Source organism: Pyrus communis, chromosome 15 (genome assembly GCF_041283825.1).
Source record: "Pyrus communis isolate YQ-2024b chromosome 15, ASM4128382v1, whole genome shotgun sequence".
Classification (NCBI taxonomy): domain Eukaryota; kingdom Viridiplantae; phylum Streptophyta; class Magnoliopsida; order Rosales; family Rosaceae; genus Pyrus; species Pyrus communis.
In genome coordinates, this window is record NC_142579.1 from 8541391 (window position 1) to 8555352 (window position 13962).

Here is a 13962-nt window from a genome sequence, read left to right on the forward strand (position 1 = left end):
ATTTTTCGTACGTTTTTATTATTAGAATTTTTTATTTGCGAAAATTCTTTGATAAAACGTAAAAGAAAAGTATAATGGCTAGAATGGCTAGAAACTTAGAAAATTCAACAAGTGAAATTTTCAATATTCAAGAGATAAGACCGCGGCGATCCACAAGGCTAAATGTGACAATAAGTGGAGCGGCACCACCACCACAAGTTTCCACCACGGGAACCTCGATGGCCACCATGATAGCCATCCGCGATGAGGTCCATGGTGTCACCACCACGGCCCGAGCTGTGCCATCTAAGCAAGCCCAAGTCGTCCCATCCATGGCTCACGGTACCAAGGCCATGGCCCAAGTCATGTCACTCCACGCCTAACGCGAGCTCAACACGTTGCCAAGCCGAGCCCAAGCCTTGAACCCGTGCACATCACATGCCGAGCAGCCCACTATTGTGGCCTAGCATGTTCCCGTAGCCCGACTTGCTCTTGTGGCCCAGCCTGCTTCTGTAGCACAGCCTGCTCACGTGGCTTCCCAAGCAGCCCAAGTCGGCCCAAGACTATCTCAACCATCCGGACCTACCATCAAGCCGGGGGCATTTTCACCACATTTCTCTACGGATTTGATATTTCCAAACTCAAATCTCTCACCTGGAGTCTACCACCCTTCCACCGCTCAAAGAGGCGTATTCCTTCCAAGCTGTTCCAATCCAAACGGTGAACAACATTTATCCCGACAAGTCATAGAGTTGACGATCGCCCTTGCACAACAAACAACCTTGGTGAATCAGCTCTTGCAGCGCACCGAGATCCAACGTGCCCCAGATGAAGTGTCCCACACTCGGACAAGGGCAGACGAGGAACCTCTCTAGCAGCGTCCTGGCAAGCAGTTACTCGACTAACCACGAATCGAGCGTTCAGGCAGTGTATATTCCCGATTAAGCCCCGGAGATAGCATATACTCCAGTCTAAGCACGCGAATAAGCATTTACTCTCGATTTGGCCCATAGACGGGCATACATTCACGGTTAGGGCCATACTTCGATAATCAACATGAGCAGCCTCCCAGGAGAAGCTTTTATTCGCGGCTAAGCCCGAAAAGAGCATCATCCACATCACATCGGAGTAGACAGTATGATGGACGGAGATAAGCAGTCAATCAATCTAGTTTAAGTTCAACCAGCAGCCTGTGAAGAATTCCCTTGCCGACTAGGAATAGATCACAAGCATCGCCGCCGCAGCATAGATGAGCCGAGAAAATAGAAGAGCAACCTAGACCAGCAGGTCAAGACCGGGAGCAGTCGAGAGTTCCGTTACCTCAACAAAGGCAAATTTAGGAAGAGGTAGAAAGGCTTATCAACGAACGATTGCGTAATTTCCAAAGCAACGAAGGGGCTGATGAAGCGCTACGAAGGGATATGTCTAACATGACCAGGTCATCTTTTACAGACGAAATCAAGCAGGTAGAGCCTCCACGCAAGTTTAGCATGCCACACTTTACATCTTTCAAAGGAGATGGAGATCCGGAGAAGCATTTGAAGCACTACCGAAGCACGATGGTCCTTTATCGGAGCAACGATGCCTTTATGTGCAAAATCTTCACCACCATTTTACAAGGCGAGGCACAAGATTGGTGTCACACCTTGCAACCACGATTCATCCAGAGTTTCGACGATCTTTGCATAGTTTTCACCAAAGAATACTTATCCTACCGCTTAATCAAGAAAAAGTCTGATCACTTGTTCAATGTGAAGAAAAATCCACTACATGAAGAGGTTCAAAGCAGAGAAGGCGAAGATCGTCGGATGTGATGACTTGATAGCAAGTGTAACCTTCCAAAAATGACTCTCAGCAGACCATCTGCTGTTAAGAGAATTGATCATGAAAGAAGATTTAACTCTAGCAGACTCTTTCGTTCTGGCAGAGAAGCATGCATTGTGGGATGAGGCTCGACAAGCAGACAAGGCACCCAAGCAGACTCGAAAAGAGTGAGCAGTGGCTTAAAAGAAAGAGGATAGGAAGCAGCCCAGCAAAAGAAGGCAGGAGGCCAAGCATAGGGACATACCCATGACCAAAGAAAGCCCGATGACCAAGAACTATTCTAAGTTCTCAATTCTGATCCACCAAATCTTTCGCGACATCAAGAACGAATCATGATTCAAGCTATTGAAATAATCAAAGGGAGATACTTCTAAGTTGGATCACACTAAGTATTGCGCATTTCATCGAGGTCTCAGTTACACAATCGACGACTGCTACACTTGGAAAAACTACCTAGAGAAGCTCGTGAAAAAAGGCAAAGTTGACAAATGCATAGACAAGCCAGATGCGCAGCATAAAAGGAATGGAGACGACGATGAGAAACTGCTAACCAAGATGATTCGAATCAATGGCATCTTCGCCAAATCCGAGCACTTGGAGGGCTCACCAGTAATTCCAAAAAAAGGAAAATCCAGCAAGCTCTACTAGTCTTACAGGTCTAAGTAGGTGACACCCAACCTGGACCCATCATTGGCTTCACCAAGCTAGATGCAGAAGGCGTCGATTTCCACACGACGATGTACTGGTAGTATCTGTCCAACTAGCCCATGCCATAATCGATAGAATGATGGTCGACAATGGAAGTGCAGTTAACTTACTTCAACTCTCAGTCATTCAGAAGATGGGCCCAAAAAGCACAATCATACGACGAGCGGAGTTACTCATCGGATTCAACGGGCACACCTCGATTTCCATCGGCTACAGCATACTTGACGTGAAAACACCGCCAGTTGTCTCAAAGCAAACATTCATGATCGTAAGTGACCAATCTCCCTACAATGGGATTCTTGGGAAACCTTGGTTGATCAAGCTAGATGCCGTCTTTTCCGTCAAGTACCAAAAAATCTAATTTCGCATCCTGGGAGGAGAAGTCGAAGAAATCAAAATGTGCAAGTATTAAAGGAATCAAAGAAGAAGACCTTTACCCTCGTAGAGGCTACTGAGATCCAAAGAGATGAAGAAGCTACCAAATAACAATTACAACAGGTGGATCAAGAAGATGGTGCCCAAGCAGATGAGATAGGATGAAAACCTGAAGATGATGCTAAAGATATAATTCTTGATCCTTGGCAGCCGGAAAAGCTGAGAAGGAAGAACTCACAGCTTTCCTTAGAGAAAACCGAGACGTCTTCGCATGGTCACCATCCGACATGCCTAGCATCGACCCCGAGGTGGCCTGCCACAAGCTGCACGTCAACCCCACTGCCAAACGGATGATCCAAAAGAGAAGATATTTCACACCCGAGTGAGTAGCGATCATCGAGCGAAAATTGACAAGTAGTTGGAAGCCAAATTCATAGAAGAGGTAGCACATTCAGCATAGCTTGCCCACGTCGTGCTAGTCATGAAGAAAGAGAAAGGCAAATTGAGGGTTTACGTGGACTACACCGACCTTAACAAAGCATGCCTAAAAGATCCTTATCTTGTCCATCGGATCGATGTATTGGTAGATTCAACTTCTGGGAACCAGCTGCTCAGCTTCTTGGACGCAAACTCCGGCTACAACCAAATAGCTATGTACGAGCCTGACAAGGAGAAAACCGTGTTTGTGATCGAGCGAGACACTTACTGCTACAAGGTCATGCCTTTTGGCCTCAAGAATGCGGGAGTCACTTACCAAAGGTTAGTAAACATGATGTTCAAAAAGCAAATTGGGGTAACTATGGAGGTTTATGTCGACAACATCATGGTAAAGGGCAAGTAACGGTCAGACCATATCCGCAACTTGGCGGAAACTTTCAACATCCTCAAAAAGTATAAAATGAAGCTCAACCCCACCAAATGCACATTTGGAGTATCTTCAAGCCGATTCTTAGGGTACTTAGTATCCCAACGGGATGAGGAGTACGAAAAAACCTTCCAAGACCTAAAGAAGTATCTCAAATCACCTCCCTTACTATCCAAGTCGGAAGCAGCAGAGGATTTATACATTTACTTGGCAGTCACCGAAGTAGCAGTGAGCTCTGCCCTCATACAAGAAGAGCTGGGGGCCCAACTGCCAGTCTTCTACACTTCTAAAGCTCTTCTTGATACGAAAACAAGATATCCGAAGATCGAAAAATTAATTTTGGCGCTAGTTATTACGGCTCGGAAGCTCAAACCCTACTGGTAGGGCTCTGAATGGCAAAATACTTGGTGGTGAAGAAGCTTGGAATTTACTTCGATTCCCAGCTAATCACAAACCAGACTACTAGGGAGTTTATGGCAAAACATCCAAGGATGGCGCAATATCTAGATAAGGTACATAAGCAGCTTAAGGCATTTCAGACTTACACTCTCACTCAAGTTCCACGGGCAGACAACGCTTACGCAGATGCGCTAGGTGGCCTAGGCTCCACCCTCGACCACCAACTCAAACGCTCTATTCTAATAGAATATCTAGACAAGCTAAGCATAGAGACGGAGTCGGTAGTCAAAATGTCACAGGTTAGTATAACCCTTAATTGGTAAAGTTCTATTATAGACTACCTAGTCAACGGCACACTCCCCCTGGAAAAATTAGTGTAAAGGAAACTCTAAATCAAGGTAGCACGCTACTACATGTGGAACGACATTCTCATCCGAAAATCCTACACCAGACCACATCTTCACTGCCTAGCGCCGCCCAATGACTTAAGGGTTCTAAGCTTAATCAACGAAGGTGTTTGTGGAAATCATTCTAAAGGTCGATCCTTAGCACAAAAGGCTCTTAACGCAGGATACTATTGGCCTACCATGCACCAAGATGCTAAGGAGTTAGTACAAAATACGACCGTTGCCAACACTACAAGCCGGTACTAGCATTGCCTGCGAGCGAAGCACCATGTGTGATCTCCTACTATATCAAGACCCGAAGACTCAAGCAGCTCAATAGGCACCATTTTGCATGCCGAGGACTATCCAGTTATACAGTCTTTACAGTTAAGTTATTCGTTCATTTCACTTGTTTTTCAATGAGGACTTCAGAAGTAATTTACAACTTGGCTTGACTACATTTCCACAATAACTTATCTTTCCTACACTTCAAAAGAAGATCGCGCCCTTCCTAGGGACTCACCGCAAGAATTGCACCCCCCTAGGGATCAACCATGCTCTCCAAAGTGGGAAGATAAACTCTACACTCCGAATATCCAAACGTGGATGAGCCGGGCTGCCCTAGTATAATAGATGGCTTGTGCTAAGATTCCTAAAAGTAGCCACAATGGTCTTTTTCAAGGCTTAGCTAACTGAAGGATTTTGGGTCTCTTGGCTTAATCTGCGAGGAACCAGGCCCTAGAAACGGAAGGGGCACAGTACACAGTATGCCCTACGGACGGCTACCCTGGAAACCTAAAGCTACTACCGAGTGCACTAAGGTAGTCTACGATTTTCGAAAGACTGCTTACGACTTATCTTTCGAGCAGTAAAGCAGCGCTAGACTCATACAACTACACATCCATGTGAAAGGTTTAACAAGCTAGCGTACATGTACGAAGTTTTATCCACTGCTGATATGCTACGTAGTCAATAAAAATTCACCTCTGCCAAGCGCGGAACAACGTACCCCAAGTCCTAAAGTGTTGTGATACTTGCTACGCAACCTACGGAATTGGAGAAAGCCAAGGTTAACAGCTTAGTGGTTACGCGGACTTGTCTACTTCTGTAAGTAAGACATCCGGCTGTTAACCCTATGGCTAACAACTTTGCAAAGTTCTACACCAACACCTACGGTTGCATAGACTATGTGGCATGTCTACTTATAAAAAAAGTAGCACGTCTGCCACTGGTAAATAAAGCCTAAAGGTTAGAGCATGAACAACAGAAACGAAGATGGAGAAAAGTGAAGGAAGCAAGTTTATTAAATTTTCCATCAAGATTGATAAACAACTAGCAAAGATCGAACGAGTTCAAGCAAAAGCAATAAGGAAAACAAAGAAAATTTGAAAGGCTACATAAAAGACTACTCTTTAGCAACTTGGACATCCCACGACTACTCGATCGCCACACCTTCAGCAGCCACGATGCTTTCAGCAGCGGCACCATCCGGCGCTTCACTCCCAGCTGCACCAGCCTGGGCACCAACCTCTCCAACTACTTCACAAATAGAAAACTCAAAAGTAAAGGCGAACAAGTCTTCCAGAGAAATAAAAAAGGTCTCGAAGTCTTTACCAGAAAACTCAAAATTGGACGGCCACCCGAATAGATGATCGACATAACCCAACTTGTAGAAGTCTGCTTGATTCTGAGTAAGCGAAGCCTCAAACCCAGCCTTCTTACCATTCAACTGCTCATTCTCCTCAAGCAGATAAGCACGAACCCACTGCAGCTCCTCCACTTCTTTCTTCAGATTGTCATTGATCTTCAAGGCTCCTTGGAGTTCCAACACTTGAAGCTCAAGCCTATCAACAACCTTCTTGAAGTGGATCAGTTGGTTGTAAGCAGCGATCAGTTATTCATCCTTTGCATAAGCAGCAGAGTGGAATTCAGAGATGGCACGCTCAAGATCTTGAATCTGAGGTATTTAACACTCAATCTCATTCTATGTACTTCCATACTTTACTTGGATTGTGTCAAGCCTAGTTTTCAAATACATGATCTTTTGGCGAGCTGTCTCAAGCTGCAAAGAAGTGGAGGCAGAGATATTAGACCCTTTCAAAGCAACAAGCTCAGATTCTAATTTCTTGACTTTCTCGGTTGAGGAGTAAGCTTCGGCTGCCACAATTCTTGCCACCTCCTTTGCAGCCTTGGTATCCTCTTGATTAAGAAACATAGACTCGACTGCCAAAATCGTCGTTTTTTGCATCATGGGCAGCAGAGCAGTCCTCCTATACCTGGTCGTATGCTTCGCGAAGGAACTCGGGCCAACAACCCATTTGATGCCATCAACAAACTTGGCACATACATCCATGTCCTCAAGCAGATTTAGTTTCAAAAGAGCATAAATATCTGCAAATTCCCCAAAAACAGACTTGGTGGATTTCTCACGACTGCCTGCACGAGCAATCTCCTTCTTCTTAGCAGACGAGTTCATCTCAGCAGCAGAGAGGACGTGTTTTGGCGCTACTCTAGCAAGTATGGGCATCTTATCGCTCTTCATTGTAGCAAGCCTTTCCAAAGGTGAACCAGACTTAAACGCTTTAACACAAACATTGGCACCTAAGGCACAGAGAAACTTATATGCTGGGCAATCCTAACAGTAATCAAACTAGCAGCATTCGGAACGACATGGGTCACCGGCACAGATCCAGCAACCTCTTCTTTCTCGCTCTTAAATGAAGTCAAGTTAATCATAAGCTTGGGAGCAGCTGGTGAACCCTTACAGGTAACGAAAGAAGTCTTCGGCTTATTCTTAACAAGCATCTCTTGAGCAGCTGGTGAACCCTCGCGAGCAGCGAAAGAAGAAGTCTTTGGTTTCTTTTCAACAGACGCCTCTTAAGCAGGCCGGGAATGCCTTTTTTTCCCACCTTCATTTGTAGCATGCACTTTCTTCATGTCCTGAGAAGCCTTAGGAGTTGAGCCGAATTCTGAATCTACAAAAGCAGCGGAAGACATTCAGAAAATTAAAGAGCAGCTTAGCACAAATACAAAGCAACCGAAAAATTAAGCAGCTTACTTACCAGATACAAAGATCATAGTATCACGCAGCTCAGGGGAAGAATTAGACTCCCATTCTCCACTTATCTCCAAAGTCTTAATGGCCCAATCATGATCTCCCTTGCCCGAATTATCAAAAAGCCTATGGCGAGATCGCAGCTACCCAACTCCCTCGATGTGGCCTATGTCAAAGAAGTACCAAAATTCGTTGACGGTTAAATCTAAGTCAAAGAATTGGTTAAGATTGTGGAATCCCACCATCACATGTACCGCATTCGGAGAACATTGAATAGGGGCACATCTCATGGAGCAGAGCACTTCTTGGAAAAATCGCAGCATAGGAAAAGTAAACCCCAACACAAAATAGTAGTGGTGAAACTTGATGGTTCTCTGAGCCCTATCATATGGCTCACGGCTGCTACCATCCTTAACACACTTTACACGTACTCCCGACGGAATGGCATGCCAATATGTCTCGAGGAAATCTCTAAACAAGTCATCGAAACTAATCTTAAAGTGAGCAGCCTTGAAGTAACCAACCTTGCTCAAAGACTTGCCTTGATGATACAACGGCAGCACGCTATCATCATTCTTATAGCTTGAGGAGGACATGCTTGAAAAAATTCTACAAATATACGAGAGGAATTCGTTAGAGGGTTGTCAAAAAAAAAAAAAAAGTGCCCAATAGGCCTCTGGGCCCAAAAGAGGCTCTTGACCTCACTCTCTCTTTTCTCCCTTAGGCACGGCCCGAGCCTAGCCTTTTCAAAAAAAAAAAAAAAACAACAACAACAAAGGTCCAAGCCGCAAAATCCCAGCAAACCTGCCAGGCTCCACGGCCTAGCCTATCCTCCCTTGCACCAGTGCCCCAGCACCCAAGTCAGATGAAACCGCACACGGTGCTACCTAGCCATGGTTTCCCAAGCCACTTTTTCACACTCCCTTGACCCCCGTTGAGCCAATTTCAAGCCCTGTGGTTCCCAAAAAGAGATTATGAAGACAAGAAAATTTTTCTTACCTAGAAGCAACGAGAAGACGAAGCAGGCAACAAAAGATGATCATGTGCACAGGCAAGATGTAGAAGATTGCTAGATGAGGGGGAACAAATACCCTCTAAGCTATCTCTTTCTTGTAGGGTAGAATAAATCGTTCTCCAAAGTTGATTTAATAATCCACTTAAGGTGGACTTAAATAGGCTTTGAGGGAAATTTATTTCCCTTTCCTAGAAAGATCTAATTTCCTATTATAGAGGGAATCCGCATCAAAATAGGAAACAATCCAAAGTTTCCTAAAGAAAATCTCTTGTTGCCCTTTTTTGCTAGCAAGCCAACAGGTGTGGGGGCATTTGTGAAGCAAAAAATAATCAAGAGGCGACACGTGGATTTTTGGGCAAAAAAGACAAAATTACCCTTAAGGAACACCGGAATTCTTAAGCGCGAGCAGTAAGCAAACATCCCACAACCAAGTCAAAAGTGCCCAAAATAGGTATTTATTCAAAACCTATTTCATCTATCTTCTCCACAAGGTAACGCCCAAAATATTCATTTTAAATTATGTTAATTGGCTAATTAATGGATTTATTACCTAATTAATCTATTAATGGCCAATTAGACTACCAATTACACCCAAAAGACACACAAGAGGCCCGTCACCTTCTCTCCCAAGGGAACCGGCCATGCCTTATATATTCTACCTCATTTTCTCTAAAAACTAAGTTTTCAATCTTGCTAAACACTCAAAAATTCTCCAAACATTTTTCCCTCAAAATTCTAACTTGGGCATCGGAGGTTGTTTGGCCAAAGCCTCATCTCCCCCATTCATCGTGGCGTGTGAGGCGTTGACCTTGACCTAAGGTGTTATTTGTTTTATAGGTGTAATTTTGTCCAAGAACAAGGAGGAAGAAATTTGCATCCACAATAGGTGTTAAAGAACCACATGGCAGTCATGACTCTTTAGGCCAACTAATTTACCCCGGTCAACGTTCATGCAATGTGTGATATTTGAAGCATACCCATCGGGAAACTTTACAGACGATAAAAAATTTAAAAATTCTTTCTTGTCATTCGGTTTCATTGAAAAAAAAATGCAAGATCCCTTCTGGCTTTATCATTGTCCCTATTCATCCATAAACCCCGTTGTATTCCCATTCATTCCAAATCAAGACGAGCTTTGATCGTGTCTTTTGTCTTTGCCCTCGGTATCTAGAATTGTGCTGACCAATGTGTCAAATACATTTTTCTCAACATGCATAACATTGAGGTTGTGTCTCAATTTTAGTTTGGACCAATACAGGAGCTCAAAAAACATAAACTTGTGCGTTTAGTTCATATGTGTAGAAGGTTTTATCCTACTGACATTGGTCCCAAAATGAGCAAAATCCAAACGGTTAAGCTGTTCCAAAATCTGATCACCGGACCATTCTCTAGGTTTGAGGCGATGCTCTTTCTCCCCGTCAAACTCTTTATCCTTCTCTCGCCACTCGTGGTCCTAAGGTAACCATCTCTGATGACCAAGGTAACAAACTTTTCTAGCGTGCCAACTAGATGTTACGTCTTCCTTGCATACAGGGCATGCCATATAACCCTTAGTGCTCCACCTGGAAACCATTGCATAAGCAGGGAAATCGTTCACAGTCCACATCACTGCAGCCCGCAAAGTGAACATCTTGCCAATACATTTATCGTATGTGCGCACACCATGTGTCCATAAATCTTTTAGCTCATCCACCAACAGCCGTAAGTATACATCGATTGACCTACCAGGATCCTCAGTTATCAATAGAGTCATCATCATGTATTCTTTTTTCATACATTTCCAAGGCGGCAAATTATACGAAAATACGAAAATCGGCCAAGTACTGTGGTGTTGGTTTAAAACCCCAAACGGATTAAATCCGTCAGTGGCAAGTCCAAATTTAACGTTACGAGAACCAGCAACAAAATTAGGGAACGTTCGATCTAACTCTTTACATGCCTCTTAATCTGCAAGATGCCTCAGTACATCATCATCAACCCGTTTTTCCTTATGCATCTCATGTCCGTGGCAGTATGCGTTGACATATACAATCGCTGCAACCTAGATTTCAGGGGCAGATAATGTATGACTTTTTGTTGGATCTTAGTCGTTCTATTCTAAGATGTCATTTTGAACCTCGACTCATTGCATACAAGGCATTTATCCAATGCTTTATTCTCTTTGTAGAATAAAATACTGTTTTTGCAAGCATGAATTTTTTTCATAACCCAATCCAGGACCATTCAACACTTTTTGTGCATGTCTATGGTCTTTTGGAAAACAATTGTCCTTCGGAAGCATTCTCTTGAAAACCCCCAAAAAGTAATCGAAACACTGGTTCGACATACGATACTTTATTTTTTTCGTGCATTAGTTCCACAATGGCCGTGAGAACAAAAAAGCTCTTGCACCCTGGGTATAACTCTTGGTTGGCATTTTTTAATAGTTTTTCATATTGTTCGAACTCTACACTGTCCATTGGTGTAGACATGTCATCTTCCCCTTCCTAATTGGTGTTTGTCGATGCAAATGGAAAAGCATCATTTATAATATCCATGACTTGTTCATTAGGATCCACAATAGGTTCAACATTGTCTACTCTTGTGGCGTTTGAAGATGAAGCATTGTCTAATTGTTCCCCATGATGGTTCCAAGTATTATATGTCTCAATCATTCCATTCCTTACTAAATGAAATCGAACATTTTCAATTGTCTCCTTTAACGTGTTGTCACACCTCCTACAAGGACACTGGATTCTAGTTGCACCCGGGTTGTGTGTACGTTCAAAGTCAATAAAATCCTCGATTCCATCCAAGTATTCGTCCGCGCATCTATTCGGGTTATGTATCCACATCCTGTCCATAATTCCTGGAACCACAATAACAATACAACAATCACAACAACTTCATACAAAATTATAATGTCACCTTATGCCTCCGGTAAGGGCCCTATCCCATTCGAGAATGCATAGTCATGTCACGTAATTTATGGCTAAATCAGATTAGATTTCGACGTGGATGAATTTCGGCAACATCACGATACAGTTCTTCAAGTGTACGACCTGAAGAACGTATAGAGCTGACACCGAAATCTCCACAATCGAAACCTAATCCTTCAAGCATAAACTACGCATCATAACTGTGCATTCCCAAACTATCCAAATAATGGGACAATTCAAGAATTAATTGGACCGCAGTCATCTTTCGCATCCATGTGCAAAATCCAACTAATCCTCGAACCGAAAACTAAGTTTTACTAAAAATAAAAAACAAGTATGAAGTTAATTTCAATTAACTCTGTATATCACAACACATATTTGTACGTCACGTAAAAATTTAACAACATAATATAAATATAATTTCACAACACAATATAAACATAATAAACTAAGTTCAACATAATTTAATTAATTTTATATGTTTAAAAAATAAAACAAAGAAAATACCTTCTCAATCGTTCTCCACCAATCGTTAATTAATCATACACAATATCCTTATAGACAACAAAATTAATGGTGTTGGTATGAATTTACATTAATACTTTTACCATAACGATAAAAAACGCTTACCAAACACACCGAGATAGCCCAATCAACCTAGAGAAGAAAATGGAGGGAGTATTAGATGATGAAATTGAGAGAAAATGGAAATGATGGATGCCGGATTGAGAAAAATCGAAGGGATGAGTGCAGAGGCACAATTTGCAATTTTTTTTGCAGTTCACTTTTAAACGAATGATTTTGCATGACAAACTAGGTCTTTGTCACACAAACACCCATTAAGCCACTAAGATGGTCTTCGTCCTGCAAATGTCATTTGCGCAACGAAAAAAGAAACATTCGTTGCGCAAGTTTACCATTTTTTTATTTTATGTCCTTTACTTTACAATTTATTCTTTTCAACACATTGCGCAACGAAAGAATGTATTGTCGCGCAATGCATATTTTTTCATTTTTTTATGTTTTTCTTTTTTATTTGTATGTATTGTAAAATTTTATTTTATTATAAATCAAAAACTCAAACCTAATTAAACATTAAATTAATTAACAAAACTAATTTACTATCCCAAATAGAAATTATAATTAATGCAAATATTAATACTCATCCAAATAACATATATTTATTCATTAAATTAAATATAAAGTCCACAAAATCTTATTTAAGAGAGAGAGAAAAAAAAAAAAAAAAAACAACCCTCATCAACTTCAATCCTCCCTCGCTCGCAACACATCAAACTTCTACTGCCGGAAACTCTGCTTGAAAAGCCCATCCACATAAATCCGTTGCTTCTCATTGGTTTCATCAACATCCCAACGAACCTACATTAATGCCAATAACAATAAATTAGTAATTTAAAAAATATTACGTTTTATCAAAAATAATTGATCATTATTTACCACAAACTTAACGATAACTCTCCCAATATGGATTTTTTCAACTCCTCAGGGACCTTTTTCTAAGACTTAACTTGGTAGAACAATCACTCCGCACTAAATTTCCAATGTCATACTTAAATTCGGCGTTCGCCTTGGCCAAATTTTTGCCTTCAAAGTACGGCACTTGCTTCCGTCGATACCTCTCTAATCGCACTACAAGTTTCTTTTTGTCAGAACCTTCTCTAGAATCAACCATTCTTTTTTAAACAAATTTTTTTTTTTGAAAACTAGGACTCTGAAACTGTGTTTATATAGCACTAGGACACCTTTGCGCGACGAACATATTCGTCACGCAAATCTCCAAGTTCGTCATGCAAAATGCGTCATAAATGCTCAATAAATTGGAAGGTTTGAACGTAGTCTAACCGTGCTTTGCGCAACAAACACATGGATTTGTCACGCAAAGATGTCTTACACGACGAAGGTAGCGTCACGCAATATATTGTGTGACGAATAAAATAATTGTAATTATAAAGTTTACATAAGCATAGATCTATGTTTAGATAAACTTTATAATTACAAACAAATATTCAATAAATATTTAATACCTTAAATATTTATTCTAAAAATAATTAATACTTTAAATATTTATTCTATAAATAATTAATACCTGAAATATTATTCTATAAATAATTAATACCTTAAATATTTATTCTATATATAATTAATGCCTTAATCCATACAATTATTTTCAGCATAAGTAAGATATTCATTAAAGATTGAAAACACATATAAACCGAGGATAGGGTGCTTATATTAGGTTTCAATAATAAAAAGAAAACCCAACAGGAATTGAAACCTAATTAAGTCCAAATACATAACTTATAAAATTTAAATATTGTCATACAAAACATAAATTTAAAACTACTATTTGGATGGTCTGGGTCTATTCCGCAAGACTTCATAACGCTATCAATTATAATCTCCCTCCAACGCATTAT